General features: G+C 39.2%; 1 protein-coding gene across 2 annotated transcripts in view; it reads right to left on the bottom strand.

Annotated features, from left to right (window-relative positions):
• The window catches only part of Tmed8 (transmembrane p24 trafficking protein family member 8), a 29,124-nt gene extending 7,359 nt beyond the window's left edge, over window positions 1-21,765 (bottom strand). Inside the window, exons 1-2 of one of the 2 annotated variants that reach the window (XM_019204320.2) lie at window positions 21,421-21,765; window positions 5,393-5,474 (exon numbers count right to left, since the gene is read on the bottom strand). The gene's annotated coding sequence lies outside the window, so the exon portion shown is untranslated. The remainder of the gene's footprint in view (window positions 1-5,392; window positions 5,475-21,420) is intronic. The other variant, XM_019204321.2, reaches the window with a different exon arrangement.
• Between the last annotated feature and the right edge of the window lie 76 nt (window positions 21,766-21,841).

The raw sequence follows: 21,841 nt of genomic DNA on the forward strand, positions 1-21,841 counted from the left end.
TTCTTTGCTGTTATTCCGTTTATTTAATTTTAATAAAAATTACACTTATTGTCTATAATATGATGTCTTGATATATGTAAACTGTGAAATGATCAAATGAGGCAAATTAATATACCTGTCATCTTATATACTTACTCGTGTTAGGAAAACATATAAAATCTTCTCTCAGCAATTTTTTGTATTCTTATTTATCTACATTGACACAAACCTTACAAATTCATGAGGTACAGTGTGTTGTTTTGATACCTGTAAACATGTTTAATGATCAAACCAGGGTAATTGGCATATCTATCACTTCAAATACTTATTATAATTCCTTTGTAGAGAAACATTCCAAAATCTTTTGGATACTTTGGAATAACTATTTGTTAACTACAGTCATCCTTCTGTTCAAAACTGAGAGAAGGAAGTATAATCAGGGTGCATAACTTGACTCACAAAGAAAAAAATCTTTAACAGCTGAAAAAGGAGTGTATTTTTGTAACAAATAGCTGAATTTCAGCCAAAAAAAGCAGCTGAGTTTCAGCCAATCCCAAGCCCCCATGTCCAACCAAGGCAAAGGCCTCACTGTAACTAATCATAGAAATAACTAATAACTAAGTAACTATGTTATTTCTGTAATTTATTTCTTGTTCAGCTGTAAAAACACGCTGTTCTCTGTACACAACAGAGCTCTCTGAACCCCTTTCCATTTTGAGTTCTGCCCAATTCATGAACTGTTCTTTGCTCAAACTGTTAAGCTGGTCTAAAGTTTTTCTTTAAAACATAAGAGCAACACAGGTACCAAAAACACAAAGCACAGAACTGCATTCTTTTTCACAGAATTAGCAGGTATATATCACCTGTTTCTTTCTAGATCATTTATTTCACTGTTCCTTGTATTTAGGTGCATGACTGTCCAAAACATAAATTTTGCCTTTTCCATATTCTGAATTAAGAAATAATATGATCCATGGCGACTTCACAGGTGACATTGTTATCCTTGCCCTTGGACCCTGAACTCTCCCTTGAACTGTCTTGGGAACTCTTATGTGAACTATCTTCTACTGAATCTGCCTGATTCATCTCAAATAAAGCCACGTCCATTTGTACAACTTTGCCAAGGACCCCGTCAATATTTTCAATATTGAAATGACCAAGGGGAGCAGCTTTCATTTCTTTTCTGAGCTTCTTATTCACCTGGGCCATCTGCAGGAGAAAGTTCTGAACTTGGACTAGTAATGGACTTCTCTTTATCTAAACTGTTGGAAGAGTACAGACTTTTCTGAAAGTAAGCTCAGAGTTGACTGGCAACTTGTCCCACATGTCTCCTTGCCCACAGTCAGTATTTCTTTGGACAGTGACATCCCAAGCACTCCAGGATGGGTTACGAAGAACTTGGGCCAGTACAATACTCGCTGTGGACCTCTGTGTCTCCACAGCCAGCGTCTCTTGGCAATTTTTAAGTGCAAATATATTATTATTAACTAGAGTCAGCATGCCATGCAAAGATCTTCAGAATTTATTTCTCCTGTCACACTGACCTTATGGCCTTTCACCAGGATCTCCAAATTCGACCAGTTGCCCCAAACCCTGTTCTACTCTCTGCCTCTGTAAGTCTAACTGTATTCCTCACTCTCGGACTCATGCCCATTTTCCCACAAAGAGCTGTAATGAAAGAAGAATTACATTCCCAACTTGGACCTGCACACAAAGCCATTGGATAGAAGCAGCCTATTAGCAGGCAGTCCCTCTCCACAGTTCTCCCAGGGGCATCTTAGAGCAGCTTCCCTTCATACCCGATCCCATTTCACTGCCGGGGACAATGACTTTCTTTCCTTTCAAGCACATTAAACAACTATCGCATGACTTAAAACACAACTTTGTGAAGAGCTGATTTTGAAGAAGTAAGAGAATGATTTGTGCTCTCTTCCTTTTCCCCTGGCTTTAGAGAAACTAGAAAATGAGTTAAGTGTCAGGACTGTAACACAATCCCTCACACCTTTTGAAAATCTGTTGCCAATAAGAAGTGACAGGGAATTTTTAGATTAGCAGTTACTAAAATATGGCCTGGGGTACCCTGGACCTCAAGACCCTTCTGAGGGAAGTCTGCAAAGCAAAAACTTTATCATAATAATACTAGACAATTACTTCTCTTTTTTCATTCTCATGCCCTCAAGAGTGTGCAGTGGAATTTTCCAGAGATTTTTACAGGACAGGTGGATACCACAACAAAATAAATCCAGAAGCAGAGATGAGAACTCAATTGTCTTTTGTTAAGCTGAACATTAAAGAGATTTACATTTTTGTCCTTACTACATAACTTTGCTATGGAAATTATTATTTTTCATTAAACATGTGCTATTTATATTAATATGTAGGTAGTTAATTATTGCTTTAAATGATTATATCCTAATTTTTCAGTTTTAATTTCTAATACAGTAAACAAGTCCTTAATAATTTTTAAATATAAACATTTATACTTACTTTATACTTAAATTTACTTTAGGGCCGGCCCCCCCATTCCCCATCTGTCTTTTTTCTTTATTAACATAAATAAGGAAAATCAGACATCTTTTGGAATATCCAAGTCATTCCAACCTACCTTAGAATAATCAGTAAGAGGTGGTGACTAGGAAAGTCACTAGAAAGGCTTGCTTGGGTTATACAGTGTAAGCTGTAAGTTGCTGTGCGCCTACCTATTTCAATGACGATAAACTCAGAAATCCCAGTCCATTCTGTATCCTGACACTCTTTATTACCTGTCTCCTTCGCTACGAGCCAGGCTTGATGCCAGGGACTTGGTGTTACCCCGTCTGTATGCACGGCATCTAGAACCAAGACTGAGCATAGAATTCTCAGGTGTCTTGAGCTCCTACAATGCCTGCTTTGCCCAGGTCACCCCAGTGACAAGGGCCTCCCGAGTCCTCCACAGACCTCAAACCCATCAAGCAATCTTCCACTTCCGAGTCTTTGTACTCGAGGGAGCCTCTTGCTTACAGTATTCGTCCTCTAATTAACTATGGTTTCTCTCCTGTGCTCTCTGCTCATTTATCACTTTCTGAGAGGTTTCCAAGATGTCCACCCATAAACTCACTCACTCCTCCCTGCTGCATCACTCTTTGTTGCTAGTTGGTCTGTTTTGAGACAAGGTCTCACTATACAGCCCCGACTTCATGATCTCTCTGCCTCAGCCTCCCAAGTGCTAGGACTACAGGTTTGTCCCACCTTGCCCAGCTCCCATCACTCTTTACGCCCTTACCCTGCTTTTATTTTTATTTTTTGTATTTATTACTGCTTCCCATAATATGTACCATATTTTGTTGAGTACAGGTGCGCACTGCTTTTAGATTTTAACACAAGTGAAATACAGGCTATCTTAAAAAGTGATGTCTCCAAACTGCCGCAGGCCTGGACTGACACAGAGTCCTCCCACGGGAGATCTGCATGTGCTCCTGCCACTGCTCATGAACATGACCAACCTCAGACGACGTGAAGTAACTTATCTGTTCCAGGGTTTTGTTTTTGTGTAGGCCCTGACAACTACAGACTTGTGGTTCATATTCTCAGGGGTGGTATTATTTCTCTTCCCTGACACAATGCCAAGTTTGAGACACTCATGTTTCTTTGCTATCCTTTTCTATGTGGTGGGATTTTTCTATCTTTCCACCAAAGTGGAAAGTATCCCTGTGTGTGTGGGGCCCCCTAATAGGCTATCTTGAGAGTTAAAAAGAGTACAACACAGCTTATAGGTGACGGCACTCAGATTCCATGAGTCAGGCTGCACTTGTTTTTTGCTTGCCCTCCCCACTAGAATGTAAGTTCCACATGTTCATCTGTGGTATCTTCAGTACCCAGAACAGTATCAGGTATATAGTAGGCACTCAACAAGTATCTATTGAACAAATAAATAGTAGACACACAAAAATACCTGTTGAATGAATAAATGAATGTGTTAATTTTTATTTGGGACCAAAAGAGGAATTTTGGATCAGTCTACCACGTATAATAGTGGGAAGCAGAGACTACAACAGTTATTCTGAATCATTGGCCTGACCTTACTGTCTAGGGCATCTAAAATTGGGCTGGGGGTATAGCTCAGCGGCAGAGTTTCTTGCCAAGGACATATAAGGTCTTGGGTTCAAAGTCCAGCACCACAAAAAGTAAATACACTTGAAATTGAGCCTCTTCTTGGTGTACACTATTTTGAACAAATATGGCTCTACTTATAAAAATATTTTAAACTGGATGCACAACAGCCATGTAAATTTAATATTCACATTTGTATTTCACGCTCTGGAGAATTAGTGAAGGGTATTTGGGGAAGTAGAAATTACAAACCACTTGATATTGGTGATAAGGCACGGAGAGAAAAAACCTCCACATTAAATAAGCCTTCTTGTTTGTGCTGACCCGGACCAGAAGACCAGCCCAAAGGGTGAGGAGAGCCTGGCCAGCTGGCCAGCCTCCCTAGAAAAGTCAGAATGTTGTATCATTTCCATTTCCAATAGATGCGAAACACAAGCAATAAGCTTCCAGTGCCCTACTCGCTGGATTTTTTCTTCACTTACAAGGTATTAGAAATATGTCTTTAAAATTAAATCTCTGGCTGGACGTGGTAGCACACACCTGTAATCCCACTACTTGGGAGGCTGAGGCAGGAGGATCGCTGTGAGTTCCAAGTCAGTCGCAACTACATAGTGAGACCCTATCTCAAAAACCAAAACAAAACAAAACAAAAAAATATCCTTTTGTCTAAGAATGCTCCGCATTTCTCTCTCAAAAATGTATTTACATGTATAAGGGTAAAACAGTTCTGCCCCAAAACTTATACTCCAAAAAGCTTCCACATTAACACATGCAGGAAAGAACAGTAGCAGGAAGAAAGAAAGGAGTTCTCCTTGGGGGATTCAATGAGAATATGAATCATTTCACAGAACCAAAGCTGAGGAGGATTTTCACATAGAGTAAACCAGTAGCTCTAAGCACAGAACTCAAAACCCTGTATTACCAGTTATGAGGATTACATATAGCTACGGGAACTTGGGCAAATTATTAAACTCGCTGTTTACTTCTTCATCTTAATAAAAAGCAGGTATAGCTGGGGAGTTAGCTCAGTGGTGCTGTGCCTGCCTCCCAAGTGTAAGGTCCTGAGTTTGATCCCCAGTACCAGAAAAAAAAGAAAAGGAAAAAAAAACCCAAAAAACAAAAAAGCAGGTATACTTATTTCACTGTGGTTATTATAAAGGTCAATAAGATCATACATTTTAATATCTAGTACAATATTTATCAAATAGAAATATGTGATGAAAGTAACTTCTATAATCATTACAGATACTTCTTTTTGCAATGCATTTATTGTCATAAGAAAACTTCTACAAGTGCTTTATTCAGAGCAGTTGCTTGTTCCTACCTGGGAGGTGAGGAATGGGGTGCTGGATCAGAGGCAGAAGCCAATGAAGAGGTGGACTTGGTGTTTTCTAGATCTCCATCCTCTAGAAAAATCATGAAAAGGATTTAGTATATGAGAGGGAACAGAGCCACAATTATCTTATATCTTTAAAACAAAACTACCAGATTCAATCAACTTCCTCTTTCCCCCCAAAAAAAAATTGGGGCATAAACTTTATACTCTCAGAGGGCTAGCACAAAAATTATTCAAGTCTTCACTTCTAAGTAGTCTCAGATAACCATAACTCATTCTTTTTTTTTTTTTTTTTTTTTTTTTTTTGCTACCAGGGATTGAACTCAGGACCTTGTGCTTGTGAGGCAGGCACAGCGCCACTGAGCTAAATCCCCAGGCCAGTAATAAAAAGATAAAATATTTTGTTAAAAAAAGTCCCACAAAATTAATCCTACAAGAATTGTATTTCTCAGAAAGTAAATAGGTAAATGAGGCAGAACATAGAAAGCAGATTGAGATGTAAGATGAACTAAATTTACTGTCACAGTAGAGTCACCTCTACATTCAGTAAGCTCAGGTCACCGTACCCGTGGTCAGGTAAAGGACTCTTGCAGGTTCCTTTCATTGACTGATTCATTCATTTATTCACTAATGATTTACTGAATAATGAGGGCCCTCAAGGAGTATATAGGTGAAATGCATAATGAAGGTTCAATTCCTAAGCTCTCCACAAGCCTACAGGTTACTGTCACACTGCCATTTTGCAGGTAAGCGAACAAAAGCACAGAGATAGGATTCAAACTCAAGCAGCTATGTTCTTAGTCATCAGTGCTCCTTAGTTTCATGGTTTGCTCGTGTAGCCTCTTCTTGAAGACTGAGATAGCATATGGTTTAGGACATAAAGACAGCCCTTAGTTCTGCCTCTTTGGGTTAAGATACAGGAAAATGAAGCCCCAAGTTCACGTCCCAATACAAGTTACCACTTCACAAAGTAAACCCCAAACACTGAGTGTGTCAGAGTTTGGTAGACACATAAAAGTAAAAATGACAGGATTTGTGATCCAACCTGAATCTAGTCTCTATGTCTTATATGTGAATAACATCTATTTATCTTTCTTCCAATTCAATCTTATAGGTAGAAAGACCTTAGCACTCATACCACCTCATTTTTCTCCCCCAAAAGAACTGAGTCTAAGATGCTCATCAGCTGTTCCGTAAAGAGGCCCATTCCGGAGGGATAATCTGAATACAGAGATCTCTCCTGTGTTGACCTAATGGAATCTACTTCCTAATAAATTCTGTCTTTCATCACTCCTCCCCACAACACCCTTTCAAATATTTATAGTGTGAATGAGAACCAAGACCTGTCGTGCCAAGTACACCAACAATAATCTCTCATTAATAACATAGTTCTTGGCATAACAACCTAGCCAACCACTATATTTTAACTGCAAACTTACCCTGTTGACTTAAAAAGTCAATCAAGATCTCCAGGGCTTCGAAAAATGAATTATTTTTTCCAAGCCCACTCTCTATTATGCTCTGGTTTTGAGACAGATTTTTGTAAAATAATTGGCTTTTTCATTTAAATTCAGGACTTTTTTGCCCTTATTATTTATTTCAATTTTTAAAAATTACATTCCTACTGCTTTGCTCATTATTGAACAAACTACATACAGATATGAAAACATTCTGCAGGAACAAAAAATTTGCATTTAAACTCCCAGACTTCATTTCATTTGAAATATTTTAAAATGAGGCCCGGGATTTAGCTCAGTGGTTCCGCTGCCTGCCTCGCAAGTGCAAGTATACGAGTTCAACAATATCTGGTACCAAAAAAAAAAAAGTTTTTAAATCTACAAAGAATTCATTACTCACTGAAAAATCAAGAAATACAGACAAGAAAAATAACCACAAAAACACAAACAACTATAATTCCCATAAAACAGATACTATTAGGGCCAGGGATTTAGCTCAGTGGTTCCACCACCTGCCTCAAAAGCACAAGGTCCTGAGTTCAAACCCTGATACCAAAAAGATACACACACACACACACACACACACACACACCACTAAGTCATCAAACAGACCCTTGTTTGATGTATATACCCTTTCTGAAATACATTTATACATATAATATATATAAATATGTGTGTGTATTTATGTGTGGTGTATTTCTAAAAAGAACTGCACCAAATATTAAACATTTTCCAGAATTAATATAAAAAGAACTGTATTATCACATGCCTCAGGTTTTCCTAGTTTGGATCTCTGGAAGCTCCTTAGGGTTGGCTCCTGTGTTCCTTTAACAAGACCACAGCAGTCTTGCTTATGGCAAAAGTTCCAGCCTCACCTTATACATGCCCTGCTCTGGACCTATAATTGGCCACTTCTCTAAGGAGGCCTAGTTCTTCTTTGCACGAGACTCAGTATTTACAGAGGCTCTGCCCTCTTCATCACAGTACTGGGTTAGTTACTGTGAGACAGGTTCATTATTACAGAAGTGGGGTTCTGATGAAAGGGTGAGTTCAGTCCCCTTCCCCTCACCTCTTTCTCGTGTGCTCTGTTGCCCTTCAATCTTCTGCCATGAGAGGACACAGCAAGAAGGCCCTGTCCAGATGTGACCCAGGCTGGCCCTGAACTCTCAGAGATCCTCTTGTCTCAGCCTCCTGAGTGCTGGGATTACAGGCGTGCACTACCACATCCAGCTTATACAGTGTTACAGAAGCAGAAAATGGATAAATACACACATACGTACACACACGCAAATATATATTTCATGAGCACTGTTTACAGAAGACTTATTTTAAATGTGAAGCCACACACAGACTCAAAATGAGAGAATGAAAAAAGAAAAAGATATCCCAGCAAATGGTAACCAAAAGAGAACAAAGGTGGCTATATTTAGATAAGATAGATTTCAAGTCAAAAATTGTCACAAAGAAGGGCAATCTATCTACGAAAAAGGGGTCAATCTATCAAAAGGACATAGCAATTATAAATATATGTGCATCCAACATCACAGTATCTAGATGTATCAAGCAAATAATAATGGCCATGAAGACAAGTATGTAGCAACACAGTAACAGTAGGATTCACTTTCAACGACAGACTAACAAGACAGAAAATTAAAAATATTAGACCGAAGGAACCTGTTGTAGTCAGGGTTGGCAAGGGAACAGATTTAATGCAGGACATGTAATTTACAGGATTAAAAAGTCAAATGCAGAGGAGTGGAAGAGATTAGCTGCACCCTAGACACCCAAAGAATCCAGCCAAGGGCCTGGATCCCACAGCAGTGTCCCACACAAGTCCAGCCGAACACCTAGACTCTAAGGCAATGTCCTCCCTGAGGCCAGGTGGTGGCCTAGAGCCCACCAGTCTCATGGCTGTCTGTATTGAGGATCTGCACCCAGAAGGCCCAAAGGCCAGTGGTGGAAGCCAGAAAATCTGCGCCAGTGGGGTGAAGGATCTGTGCCACCAGGCTGAGGTGTCCACATTAGAGCCAGCAAGTCATGCTCACAGTGAAGATCAGGGCTCCCCTAACACGAACAGCAGCCATTCCCAGCATCAGCAAGGCTCTGAGCTCCTTCTCCAATGAGAACAGTCAAGTTCGCATCAGGAAAACCAACCACAGCAAGCTTCTCCTAGAAAATCAACAGGCCAAGATCTTCCCCTCCAGTTTTTTTTTAAATGCTGTTTGCAACCATCCTCAGGTGGGTCTCATACACCTAAACCACACCAATTCAGTTCCACTGAGTGTTCCAAGTTGCCCATTAGTCAATCCACCAAAGGATCTAACAAACATATAGAGAACTTTCCACCCAAAAGAAGATAAATTCTTCTCTGACACACAAGGAACACTCTCCAGGACAGACCACATGTTGGGCCACACACACCCACACACACACAAAACCTTCACAAATTTAAGGTAGAAATTTTATGAAATATTGTTTCTGTCTATAAAAGTATGAAAGTTGAAATTAATAACAGAAGAAACTTTGGAAGTTTCACAAATATGTATAAACTAAACAATATGCTCCTGAATAACCAATGAGTCAGAGAAAAAATTACAAGGGAAATGTAAAATTATCCTGAGATAGGCTGGGGATGTAGCTAAGTGGTTAAGCACTTGATGGCTCCACACAAGGCCCTGAGTTCATTCCCCAGCACTGGGGGGAAAAAACATCTTGAGACAAACAGCAATGGAAACACAATATACCAAAATCTACAGGATGCAGCAAAGCAGTTTTGAGGGGGATTTATACTAATAAATGACTACATTAAAAAAGAAAAATCTCCGAACAAGTCTGTTATGGATTAAATCTAAATGTCCCCCAGAAATCTCATGTGTCCAGAGATAGGGATTTCAGCAGACAACCAGATCACGAGGGCTCTAATTTCATCCATGGGTTAATCCATTTATAAGATCAGAATTGAGGCCACACTGGGAGGAAATGGAAACCATGTGGGGTTCAGTAGGAGGAAGGTTACTGGAGGCATGCCTTTGAAAGGTATACCCCTGTCCCTGTCTCTTCCTCTCTACCTCTTTTTCTGCTTCCTGGCTGCCATGAGGTAAGCAACTTTACTATACACCACACCCTTGTGCCATGTTCCTGCCTCACTACAGGCCGAAAAGTAATGGAGTTAGCCAACCATGGATTGAAATCTCTGAAAGTGTGAGTAGGCTGGGTGTGGTGATGCACGCCTGTAATCCCAGCCCTTGGGAGGCTGAGGCAGGAGAATCGCTGTGAGTTCAAGGCCAGCCTGGGCTACACAGTGAGTGCAAGCCAGCCTGAACTACATAGCAAGACTCTGTCTCAAAACCAAAACAAAACAAAACAAAAAAAAGGTTACCTTTTTTGGTTAAAAAATTCATTCATATTACACATACAATTTAACCTACTTTTTTTTACTCAACAATGATCTTCATCCATTTAAAGCAGACCACTGACTCTGTCCTTTAGCATCAGTCTTCCCAACATTTTGCCAAAATCAAAATACCGTATATACATGGGAACCATACAGCAGGGGAAATCACATTACAAACTGACCCTGTCTCAATTCAACAATACTACCTGGTCCTCTACTATGTGTCAGGCACTGTTTTCCATGCTAGGAATATAAAGTTAACCTAGGCATAATTTTTACCCTCAAAGATCTCAGTCTACCAAGGAAGATGAACTCATAAACAGATAATTATGAATATATACATATACATAGTATCATTTAGAATTATGCTCTAGGTATCACAGAAATACAGATACTTTATCTTAGGAAGAGATGTGTAAAAGCTTTCCTGAAATAGATGACAATTATGCTGTCTTCCCCCATCCGCAGTACTGGGGGTTCAACCCCAGGCCTTTTTTTATTTTTGAGACAGGGTTGTACTAATTGCCCATGCTGCCCTCAAACTTGTGATACTTCTGCCTCAGCCTCTCAAGTCATCGGGGTTACAGGTGTGTGCCACCATGCCCATCTCATTTATGCTGTCCTAAAGAATAAGTAGGATTTGGACAAATCAATTGGTAAGGGAACTGCAGGCAGAGGTAACTGCAGGCAGAGGAGTCTGAATGAGCAAAAACAAAGACAAAAAAAAAAAAATACCATGGCAGTTTAGTACAGCTTTATATGTCCTGTTTGAGAAGTCCGTCACTGTATAGCAATCCAGAAAATATTTTCCCAGGAGGTATTGTACAGGCGTACCATGGAGTCACATAAATTGGTTTTCCAATATATACGAAAGTTACATTTAAGGCCAGGCATGGTGGTGCACGCCTGTAATCCCAGCACTTGGGAGGCTGAGATAGGAGGATCGCAGTGAGTTCGAGACCAGCCTGGGCTACATAGTGAGTTCCACATCAGTCTCAACTACATAGTGATGCCCTGTCTCAAAAAACAAAAAACAAGGGCCTGGGATTTAGGTCAGCGGTTCGGTGGCCTGCCTTGCAAGCGCAAGGACCAGAGTTCAATCCCCCGAACCAAAAAAAATGGTGCCTAGCTGCTCTAGTTCTCTGCTTCCTATTCTAGGTGTGACCACTGCTACACACCAGGAGATGATGGGGCCAAGGGACGGCGCCTGCCACAGAGTACGTATTATGCCATTTGGACTTCGAACTTCCAAAATCGAGACCTAAGTAAACCTCTTTTCTTCACAAATAGTAGCTTGTCTCAGGCATTCAGTGAGCGATGAAAAGCTGATGACACAGTAAAATAATATTTTTACATTTTTTATTTTGTTGCTGAGATTATATAAATGTAATACAATTCTGTATGCTGAGCAGTTCTGCCAAAATTACTTATTAATTCCAATACAATTAATTCCAATCTGTAGACTATGATTTTCCATGTATACACTTTTCACCTACAAACAACGAATTCAAGAGAATCCCTTTGTAATCTTTGTATCTTTTATTTTTCTGGCATGAGTGAAATAGCTGGAGTATCTAGTAAAATGATAAATAAAAATTTTGAGGGTACATAGCCCAAAACCTTATAAAGACTATTACGTTTGATGTTTAATTGTAGCTGTTTTGTAGATATGCTTTATCCAATTAAATAAGTTTTTTCTTTTTTTGGTTTTTTGAGACAGGGTCTCACTACATAGTTGAGACTGCTCTGAAACTCACTATGTAGCCCAGGCTGGTCTCGAACTCACAGTGATCCTCCCGCCTCTGCCTCTCGAGTGCTGGGATGACAGGTTTGCACTACCACACCCAGCCATAAAGCAGTTTCTTTTTATCTCTAGTTTGTCAGTCTTTAACCATAGATAAATGTTGAATTTTATCATTTTCTTATCCATCTGTTGATTATACTTTTTCTCCTCAAGTGTAGTACAATGGTGATTTACACTGATTTTTAAAAAAATATTAAATTTGCATTTCTAAAAAAATTCAATTTGAGCTGGTCGTGGTGGCCCATGCCTGTAATCCCAACACTCAGGAGGCTGAGGCAGGAGGATTGCTGAAAATTTGAGGCCAGCCTGGGCTACATAGTAAGTGCAAAACTGCATAGTGAGACCCTGCCTCAAATACCAGAAAGAAAGAAAGAAAGGAAGGAAGGAAGGAAGGAAGGAAGGAAGGAAGGAAGGAAGGAAGGAAGGAAGGAAGGAAGGAAATTCATCTTGGCCTGAATTTCCAAATTCAGTCTGTTATTTTGTTGACAAGTTTTTGCACATATGTTAACAAGAGAAACTAAATTGCTCTTTTCCTTTCATCTGGGATTGTTTTGATTCTTACTAAGGATTTGGTTACTCCTCTGGTACCAGTCTGCTGGTAATAAATCTTGTTTTCGATTGTCTAAATGCACCTTTTTTTCCATTTTCATCCTTAAAGAATATTTTCAGTGGAAAAAAATTCTGTAATTGCTAGTTATTTTCTTTTAGTGCTGAGAAACAATCTAGCGTTCACTATTCTCTACAGAAGTCAGAAGTCAGTCTAATTACCATACATTTTAAGGCAGACTATTTTTTCCTCTGGCTACTTTCGAGATTTCCTTTTTAAATTTTTATTTATTTATTATTTTTGAGACAGGGTCTTGCTCTGCAGTTCAGGCTGACCTTGAACTCACTATGTAGCAAGAATGGCCTTGAACTTGCAGTCATCTCCTCCTGCCTAAAATCCTCCTGCCTCAGCTTCCTGAGTGCAGGGAGGTATGCACCACCACCCCGGACTTGCTATTTCTTTTTGCTTTGGTTTTACAACAGCTTTAATTAGTAATTCCAAATCTGTCATCCCTATGGAGCCATTTTTACTGTTGCTTCTTCTGATTTTTGTTCATATACTCTTCGCATTATGTGTCTGGTTACGTTTGACACATGCCAGAAATCGTTCTTCCAAAAATTGTTTGTAAAAATAATCTGAAGCCTAAAATGATCCTTTAGGGAAGATCTCTGCCTGTGTTTCTAGCAGACACCTAGGAATACTAACACCATGGGGTCACCTTAATCGAATTCAGATCTCAGATCTGTTTCTGAAGCTGAGCTGCAGTTCCTACAGGGCCTTGTGTTGGTTAACTTTCTATTACTATAATACCTGAGATAATCAAGTTGTAACGAGAAAACATTCATTATGGCTTAGTCTTGAAGTTTCTAGTACACATCAGTTGGCCCTGTAGCTTTGGGTGAAGCAACACAGCAAAATGGGAGCTTGTGGCAAAGCAAAACTGCTCACCTCTGGGCCAGGAAGTGAAAGAGGAGGCGGAAGGGGAGGGAGAAGGGGAAGCAGAGAAAGGACTAGGGTCCCACAGTGCTCTTTGAGAGCACACCCTGGAGGGATCCAAGGACCTCCCACTGGGCCCCCTCTTAAAGGTTCTCACACTACTCTGGGGATCAAGTCTTAAACACATGGGCCTTGGGGGGCATTCAAGATCCAAACTTTAGAAAGCCCTTCTTTTAGGCTATCACCTTTCCTAGTTTTCACAGCGAAGATGGACTTCACACCAGGTTACTTCGTACTTGGTAAGTCCTCAGCATTCATCTTTGTCACCGTAGCCCAGAGAGGCACTTTTCAGTCTCTTGTCTTAAGCTCCCCACTCATACAGAGCTCTCATCCTTGGACCTCTACCTTTATACCTCTCGCAAGAATTTCCTGGAAATATATTATCTATCTCCCAGTGTCTTCAAGCAGATATTCATACTTCCTGCGTATTTTCCTAGAAGGAGAACTGGACTCAAAGACCTAGTAGTCTGCAATTACTGAAATTAGAAATCCATATTGCCTCTTTAACCTTTTCAACATGAAGATAATTTAATGAATAAAATGAAAATAAAATAGAAGTTTAAAAATTCTGCCTTCTCTTTCTTATCAAGAGTATCGGTTTACCTAAGTAGTAGTTCTGTTCTCCTTGGGCTCATCCTGTCACTCAAGTCATAATGAAAATGTCAATAACAGTGAATTTTTGGAAAGAAATTAAATTAGCACAAAAAGAATGGAAGATAGCAGTGAATCAAAAGAACATAAAATTAATCCTCAAAGGTATTTACAACCTTTATTCCATTAAAAAAAAAAAATCTGAGGGCCAGGGATTTAGCTCAGTGGTTCCACCGCCTGCCTCGCAAGCGCAAGGTCCCGAGTTCAATCCCCACTACCAAAAAAAGAAAAAAATCTGAAAGCCAAGGGTTGCAGAATAAAAAGAATAAAGCTATACAGTGAAAACTTCATGTCAATCTCTATCTCCAAAAGCAATCAATGTTACTAGGTTTTGTGTAGTTTCCCAGAGATATTTTATGAACATACAAAGGTTATCTGGGTATACACAGATATCTGTGTATACGTATAATATACATATATATGTATATACTTTTTCATTCCTTTTTACACACATAATGAACACATAAGAAAAATGTACACTTTATTTTTTCAGTTTCTATTTCCATAACCATCCAGGAAAACATTCCTTATTCTTTTCTTTTTTTTTTTTTTTTTTTTTTTTTTTTTTTTTTTTTTTTTTTTTTGAATTTTTGAGACAGGGTCTCACTATGTAGTTGAGACTGACCTGGAACTCACTATGTAGCCCAGGATAGTCTCCAACTCACAGTGATCCTCCCGCCTCAGCCTCCCAAGTGCTGGGATTATAGGTGTGCGCCACCATGCCTGGCTTCCTTATTCTTTTCTACAGTTGATAAATATTTTATTGTATGGATAATTTATATTTACCCAGTTCTTTACTGAGACATTTATAGTTTTTTCTCATCTTTTACCATTGCAAACAATGTTATAACAACCTTGTATCTATGTCATTAAACAGAATTATGAATAAACCTATGGTAGGTTCTGGAAGGGAAATATATCCTAACTTTGATGGATAGTGACACATTGACTACCATAGCACCAATAAACAATCCTACTATCAATGCATGAAAGCATGTCTGCACACCTTTACTAACATAATGAGTTAGAAAACTACTCATTATAGTTATGATTTCTATTTATGAGTTAGGTTCAGCATTTTTCTTTTTTCTTAACTGGGATCGAACTCAGGCCCTTGTACATATGAGCTAGGTGGCGGAACCACTGAGACAAATCCCCGGCCCTGGCTCAGCATTTTTCATATGTTAAGAAACATTTCTCATGGCATCTTAAGAGCTTAATGTAATCAAGAAAAAAACTGAAAAGATGTTGCTTTCATTTTTAAGTTTAAATGAATGCCCTAAATTATGTAAGAACTACTGGTAAAACAACTTGTAATTGGATTCAGAGAGGTAGGAAATAAGGAGAAAGAAAAACATAAGTATATATCCAGTGTAGGAGATACAATTTTGTTCTAAAGAGTGATGAAGCAATTATAAAACACAGCTTTTTTAGGTTTCTGGAATTTATGTTCTCAAATTTAAACCACTGCAAAGAAGAAAAGGCCAGGCCGGGGATTTAGCTCAGCGGTTCGGTGGCCTGCCTTGCAAGCGCAAGGACCAGAGTTCAATCCCTGGTACCAAAAAAAAAAAAACCCAAAAAAACAAAACAAAAAAAACCAAAGAAGAAAAGGACAATTTTCTATAGGATAGCTTTTCTCGGGGAAACTTTTAAATCTTTTTTTCATTGATTTTATTGATATATTTTAGGTATATAATGTGCTGATATGCATTATTGGGAGTTTGTACCACTACATAATGTACCTTGGTTCTTGTATTTTCCCCATTCCACTGCCCTCCCTTCAACCCCTCTATCCCTCCCTATTTACAAAGACTTTGTTTCTATTTTTTCTTTTCTCATATTTATTCCTTTCCCTTCCTCTACCCCTCCCAGTTCCCTTTCCCCTTTGGACCTTTTCTTCCTATTTCACATTATCTATTATACATTTGATCCTTATTTAAACTTTCAGTTTCTCACATCAGAGAAACTATCTGGTATTTACATGTGTGTCCTATTTATTTCACTTAAGAGTACTGCCTCAATGTGCATCCACTTAGCTACAAATATCTCTAGCTTCTCATTTTTTATGGCTGAATAGTATTCTTGGAGACTGGATAAAGAAAATGTGGGGGGTTTTTATAAAATAGGGTGGCTTTTAATATGTCAGCCAAATATAAGCCAATTCTCCACATATTCCTACTAGAGCTCAGAAAAATCAAGATAGGTTTTATAAATTTAGATGACATGTAGGGAGATGTTTTTAAATTTTTAATGTATATATACTTACTTCAGCATGATTAGAAAAAAATGTATAATCATAGTAATATCATGTATATTATTTGGACTGAAATAAAGTATGTCAATTTTTAAAGACCAAATAATACTAGAATATTATTCTCCAGTGTGGCAAATCATTGCCATGGTTCCTGGCTGGCCAAAATCTTGGAAAACCATGAACAGAGAAAGAAAAATGGAAGCTTAAGAAAAATTTATGCCAGGTGTGGTGGTGCATGACTGTAATCCCAGCACTTGGGGGGGTTGAGGCAGGAGAATCACCACCAGTCTGAGACCAACCTGGGCTACATACTGAATTCAAGGCCAGCCTGAATTATATAACAAGAAGCTGTCTCAAAAAACAAAAACAAAAAAGTTGTACAACCTCCACATCAAAAGTGAGGTAGACATAAAGAATGAGAAACTACAGGCATTTATAGCTAAGTGGATGCACACTGAGGCCATCCTCTTAAGTGAAATAAATAGGACACGTGTAAATACCAGGCAGTTTCTCTGATGTGAGAAACTGAAAGTGTAAATAAGGATCAAAATGTATAATAGATAATGTGAAATAGGAAGAAAAGGTTCAAAGGGGAAGGGGAACTGGAAGGAGTAGAGGAAAGGAAAGAAGGGAAAGGAATAAATATGAGAAAAGGAAAAATAGAAACAAAGTCTTTGTAAATAGGGAGAGACAGAGGGCTTGAAGGGAGGGCAGGGGAATGGGGAAAAAATAAGCACCAAGATATATTACGTAAAAGTACAAATTTCCAATGATGAATTGTCATAGTATTGTATACCTAAAATGTACCAATAAACTTAATGAAAAAAAGAAGAAAAAAAAAAGAAACTTTCTTAAAATAATTTATTTTATATTTGACAATTCTTAAAATGTGAGTTTTCTTCTGACGTTACTTACCAGTGTGGATTTAGACATTTTGATCATGCTACAGATTCAAGCTTACTGTGTTTTGTGTATGTTCTCTACAAAGAGAACCAAAAAGCAAGTTTTTTCCAAAAGATTTGAATATCAGGTCAGGATTTCATTTGAACAGGTCTCAGAGGACTTCCCCTTCATTAAACAGGCTGCAAAGAGATAATCAGCCTAGCCTTTTTTATTTCCGTGCAGAGGAACCAAAAGCAGGCTACGTGGTTATAAAGGTTCAAACAAAAACAAATGGGCTGGGGACTGGAGATTTAGCTCAGAGGTTCGGTGGCCTGCCTTGCAAGGCCAAGGACCTGAGTTCAATCCCTGGTACCAAAAAAAAAACCAAATGGGCTGAATTTTATGTTCCAACCAAATCCAGTGACCATGTGACCCAATTTCTCTTCAACCTTTAAGTGTGGGACACAGTTCTGAATGGTAATTTAGAAATCTACATCTTGGGTTGTATTGTATGGCATAAATTTTGATGTGACTATCAATTATCCTAAGACATAAGAACATACAGAGAGACACAGGCAGGCAAGTTTCTAATGTTTTGACATAAAAGCACGACAGAAAACTGAAAAACAAAGGTTTTTCAGCATAAACTTCTATCCTTCTACACTATCCTACATGGTAGCCACCAAATTTCATTTTTAATTAATTTAAATTAAAATAGCCACAGATATGGAACATTTCCCTCATTGCAAAAAGACATACTGCACATAGTCCTACATTAAAACCATGAACAAATTTACCCGATCCATTTCCAGTCCTCCACATCTAAATGCAGTGATAGCTCATACACAACAATCTATGATCTTGCTGACTTCAGTCATAATAGATCTTGATCCTTATTTTCTCTGAGCTCTCTAGACTTAAAAACATTATTTATTACACGCCTTAAGTGATGCAATATATAGGCCTTAGAGAGTACATGATACAGAGAATGATTTCTTTTTCCTCTGGGATACTGGAGAACCTAGAGGCCCCAAATTAAAAGCTATTAAAAACAATTATAGCTCACACACACATACAAAAAAAAGAGCACCATGACCACTACAGAGTAGTTTAAGAATATAAACCCTTTTCTTCCTCTTTAGTAAAACCTCAGCTGACAAACATGAAGACCATCTGCAGAGAACTTTTGAAAAATAAGTTATGGTTATTCTTGATAATGACAATTTCCTGCTTTGAAAGAATAAAGTACTGAAAAAACACTCTTTTTTTTTTTTTTTTTAATCCCCAGTAGCAGAGATCGAACTCAAGACCTTGTGCTTGTGAGGCAGGAGCAGGGCCACTGAGCTAAATCCCTGACCCACTGAAAAATACTCTTAATTCCATGACAGCTGAATAGCCAATCTGTTTTAGTGCTGTTTTCTCTAAGAAAGTTTGTCAATCTCTTTCTAATTTAATTCCTTCTCATTGTCTCCACTGCTTGCTCACTTGATCATTTTCTAGTGGAAAGTAGTGGACACAAACACCTAATTTTGAGCCATTTTTTCAGGTTTACTTCCAAGTACTCTGGGCCAAGCATTCCCGCGCTGCTTTGGAAACCCATGTTTACCTCAACTTGGGGTTTCTCAAAAGTAAAACTACAGACATGTGGAGCCAGGTCTTCACTGTAGAACTACCCTAGAGTAGAACATCCTATAGTAGGATGTAACAAAGCCCCTGGCCTATTCTCAATAGATGTCAGTATAGCTGCCTTCAATTCTAACAAACCAAGACGTTTTCAGACACTATCAGAAGGCCCCTGAGGGTGCCAAATGGTCCATGGTTCATAATCATTACTCTAAACAAAGGCACATTCTTGATTACATCAGCCCTAATTTCTCACATGCACTAGATATTCCTTCAGGCCTTTTCATTGAGACTTACTTTCACCATCCAATTCAGCCAATATTTATGGACCTCTGAGATACATCAGGGATTCTAGGGGGAAAATGGGAAGATAGATTCCATTCAAGATGACTTTTTGGGGGATAAGTACAAAAGTAACTATAATGAAAGATACCCAATTATATAACAATGTGAATTGTTTATGTTTTCTGTGGCACTTCCATCTCAACAAATTGAAAACACCTTAAGGACAAAGACCATAACTTGTCCTGGAGTATAATAATTGATAAACAGTTAAGACAAAGAAATAATTGCCAACTGTATAACAACAGAGATATAATTTCATATGGACAGTAAAAACTCCAGAGCAAATTAGGACAAGTTAACTTCTCTTGATTACACTTTGTTCCTCTGTAAAATGGGAAGAAAAATTATTGCTACCAAGATCAAATCAGAAAATAAATGCAAATCTTTTCCAAATGCTGGCACACAGTAAGCATTCAATACATGTAAGTCATCATTCCTATTATTTTATTAGCAACAAAGCTTACTTCAAGAAGAAGAGTTTGGGCCAGGGAATTAGCTCAGTGGTTCTGTTGCCTGCCTTGCAAGTGCAAGGTCCAGAGCTCGATCCCTGGTACCAAAAAAAAGGGAAGAGTTTACTCTGAACTTTAATATAAATCCTTACATGACATAAATAGAAATCAACTACCATCCTGCTTTCTAAGGACAAGAGAAAGGAAAGTAACTGAAAGCTTATTGACTAATGTCCTGGAAAGAAGAAGTCAGGGTGGGGGACATTCTTACAAATTGACTAACTTCCAATATATTCCTAAAATACTCTTATAACATTTCTATTTAAACCAGACACAGCACATGTCTGTAATCCCAGCACATGGGAGAAGGAGGTGGAGGGTGGGGATGGCAAGCTTGAATCCTGCTTAGGCAATTTAACAAGACCCTTTCTCAAAATAATTTTTAAAAGGGCTGAGAATTCGGCTGCGGATTTAGCTCAATGGTTCTGGCTCCTATCTTGAATCAATCCCTGGTACCAAAAAAAGGTGGGGGGGCTGAGGACGTAATTCAGTGTGAAGGCCCTGGGTTTAATCTCCGGGGTGTGGGACGGAGTGAGGGGTGACAGCTTTCTATTAAAATGATTGGGTATGTTTGCATAAATACACTGAAGACCTGAAGAGAAATTAAAACATGCTTAATTTACAAATATTGGCACACACTGGGGAAAGTTGTTTGAGACTTATGCAGCTTTATAAGAGCTTATTAGTCTTTCAGAAATCATAGTTAGAATGTCTACTGCTATAATATTAAATATATGTCATTGGTATTAAATTTAATGCAAAGCATTAAAAGTTCAAAAGAAGAGGCAAAAACTGCTACACCTTTTAAAATAAAAACATAGCCATGAGAAAGAGCTGGGAAATTTACAGAATGTGTGTATGTATGTGGCCACGCACTTGCCTGTGAAAAATAAGGAAATAGGAGATATTTGGGATACAACTACAAAAGCCACCACACTGAAAGAGATACATCCAGGAACACCTCCCCTGACAGCGCTAAGAGTTTAACTGAGCAAAAACAGACCTTATACTCATAATGGGTAACTGATCATAGTGTGTGCTTTAGGCTTCATGGCCAAATGCTTTACACAGTGGCTCATGTAATCCTTCCAACAATCCTAGAGGCAGGTACTGTTAGTAACCACATCTTACAGGAGAGAAAACTCAGGCAGAGAAGAGATTTGCCCAAGGTCAGTCAAAGTGAGGATCCAGATTCACTTCAGACCTGGAAAATTATTTGCCTTTTAGAATAACCACTTCTCTCACCTCTATCACTGTATTTTAAAGAACATCCCTTTAGTTGCATCCTGTGTGGTGGTCATGAGGCCAAAAGGTAACAAATGGACAAACTGTCCCTTTCATCTTTAGACCCCGAAGTAATCCACATGGAGGAACTTGTATGAGTAGACATGGAGACAATGCCTCAAACAAGAAAAAATGAGAACCCTGAAGAATAAGGGAGGTCACCAAAATTCCTATTGCAGCCCCTATTTCCTGCCTTTGCTCTGCCTACTGTGTTCATTCAAGACCTCGGAGCCTGTCATTAAGTCATTAAGACTTTGCTTTTCATCTCACCCGATCTAGGAGATGGAGAGGATGGCGCGAGCTACAGGGCCTAGGTGCTGGGAGGACAAGGCGAAGCGGGCTCTAGCAGAGTAAGGCGATGCTGCCAATCCGGGGCCGGGGGCCGGGTGGTGGTGGGGAGGTGGGGGTCAGTGGAGAGCCTGAAGCAGGGTCAGTGAGGCCAGGGCGCAGCCGAGGTGTGGTCAGCTAACCGAGATGAGACGTGAACCCGGCTGAAGCTGGGCAGAACCTTGTCACGACCATCTGGGCGTATCAGAGAAAGGAAGCAGGACAGGAACCGAGACATTTCGAAAAGGCACAGAAAACAAGTTCGAGCGCTCCCAGGGCCGAGGTTGTGGCGGCGGGATAGGGGTTGCACCGCAGAGCAGCGGGGTCCTGTGCGCGAAGGGGCTGCGCGATGAGTCCGCTACAC

Source organism: Fukomys damarensis, unplaced genomic scaffold (assembly GCF_012274545.1).
Source record: "Fukomys damarensis isolate Sample0158 unplaced genomic scaffold, DMR_v1.0_HiC HiC_scaffold_21, whole genome shotgun sequence".
Taxonomy (NCBI): domain Eukaryota; kingdom Metazoa; phylum Chordata; class Mammalia; order Rodentia; family Bathyergidae; genus Fukomys; species Fukomys damarensis.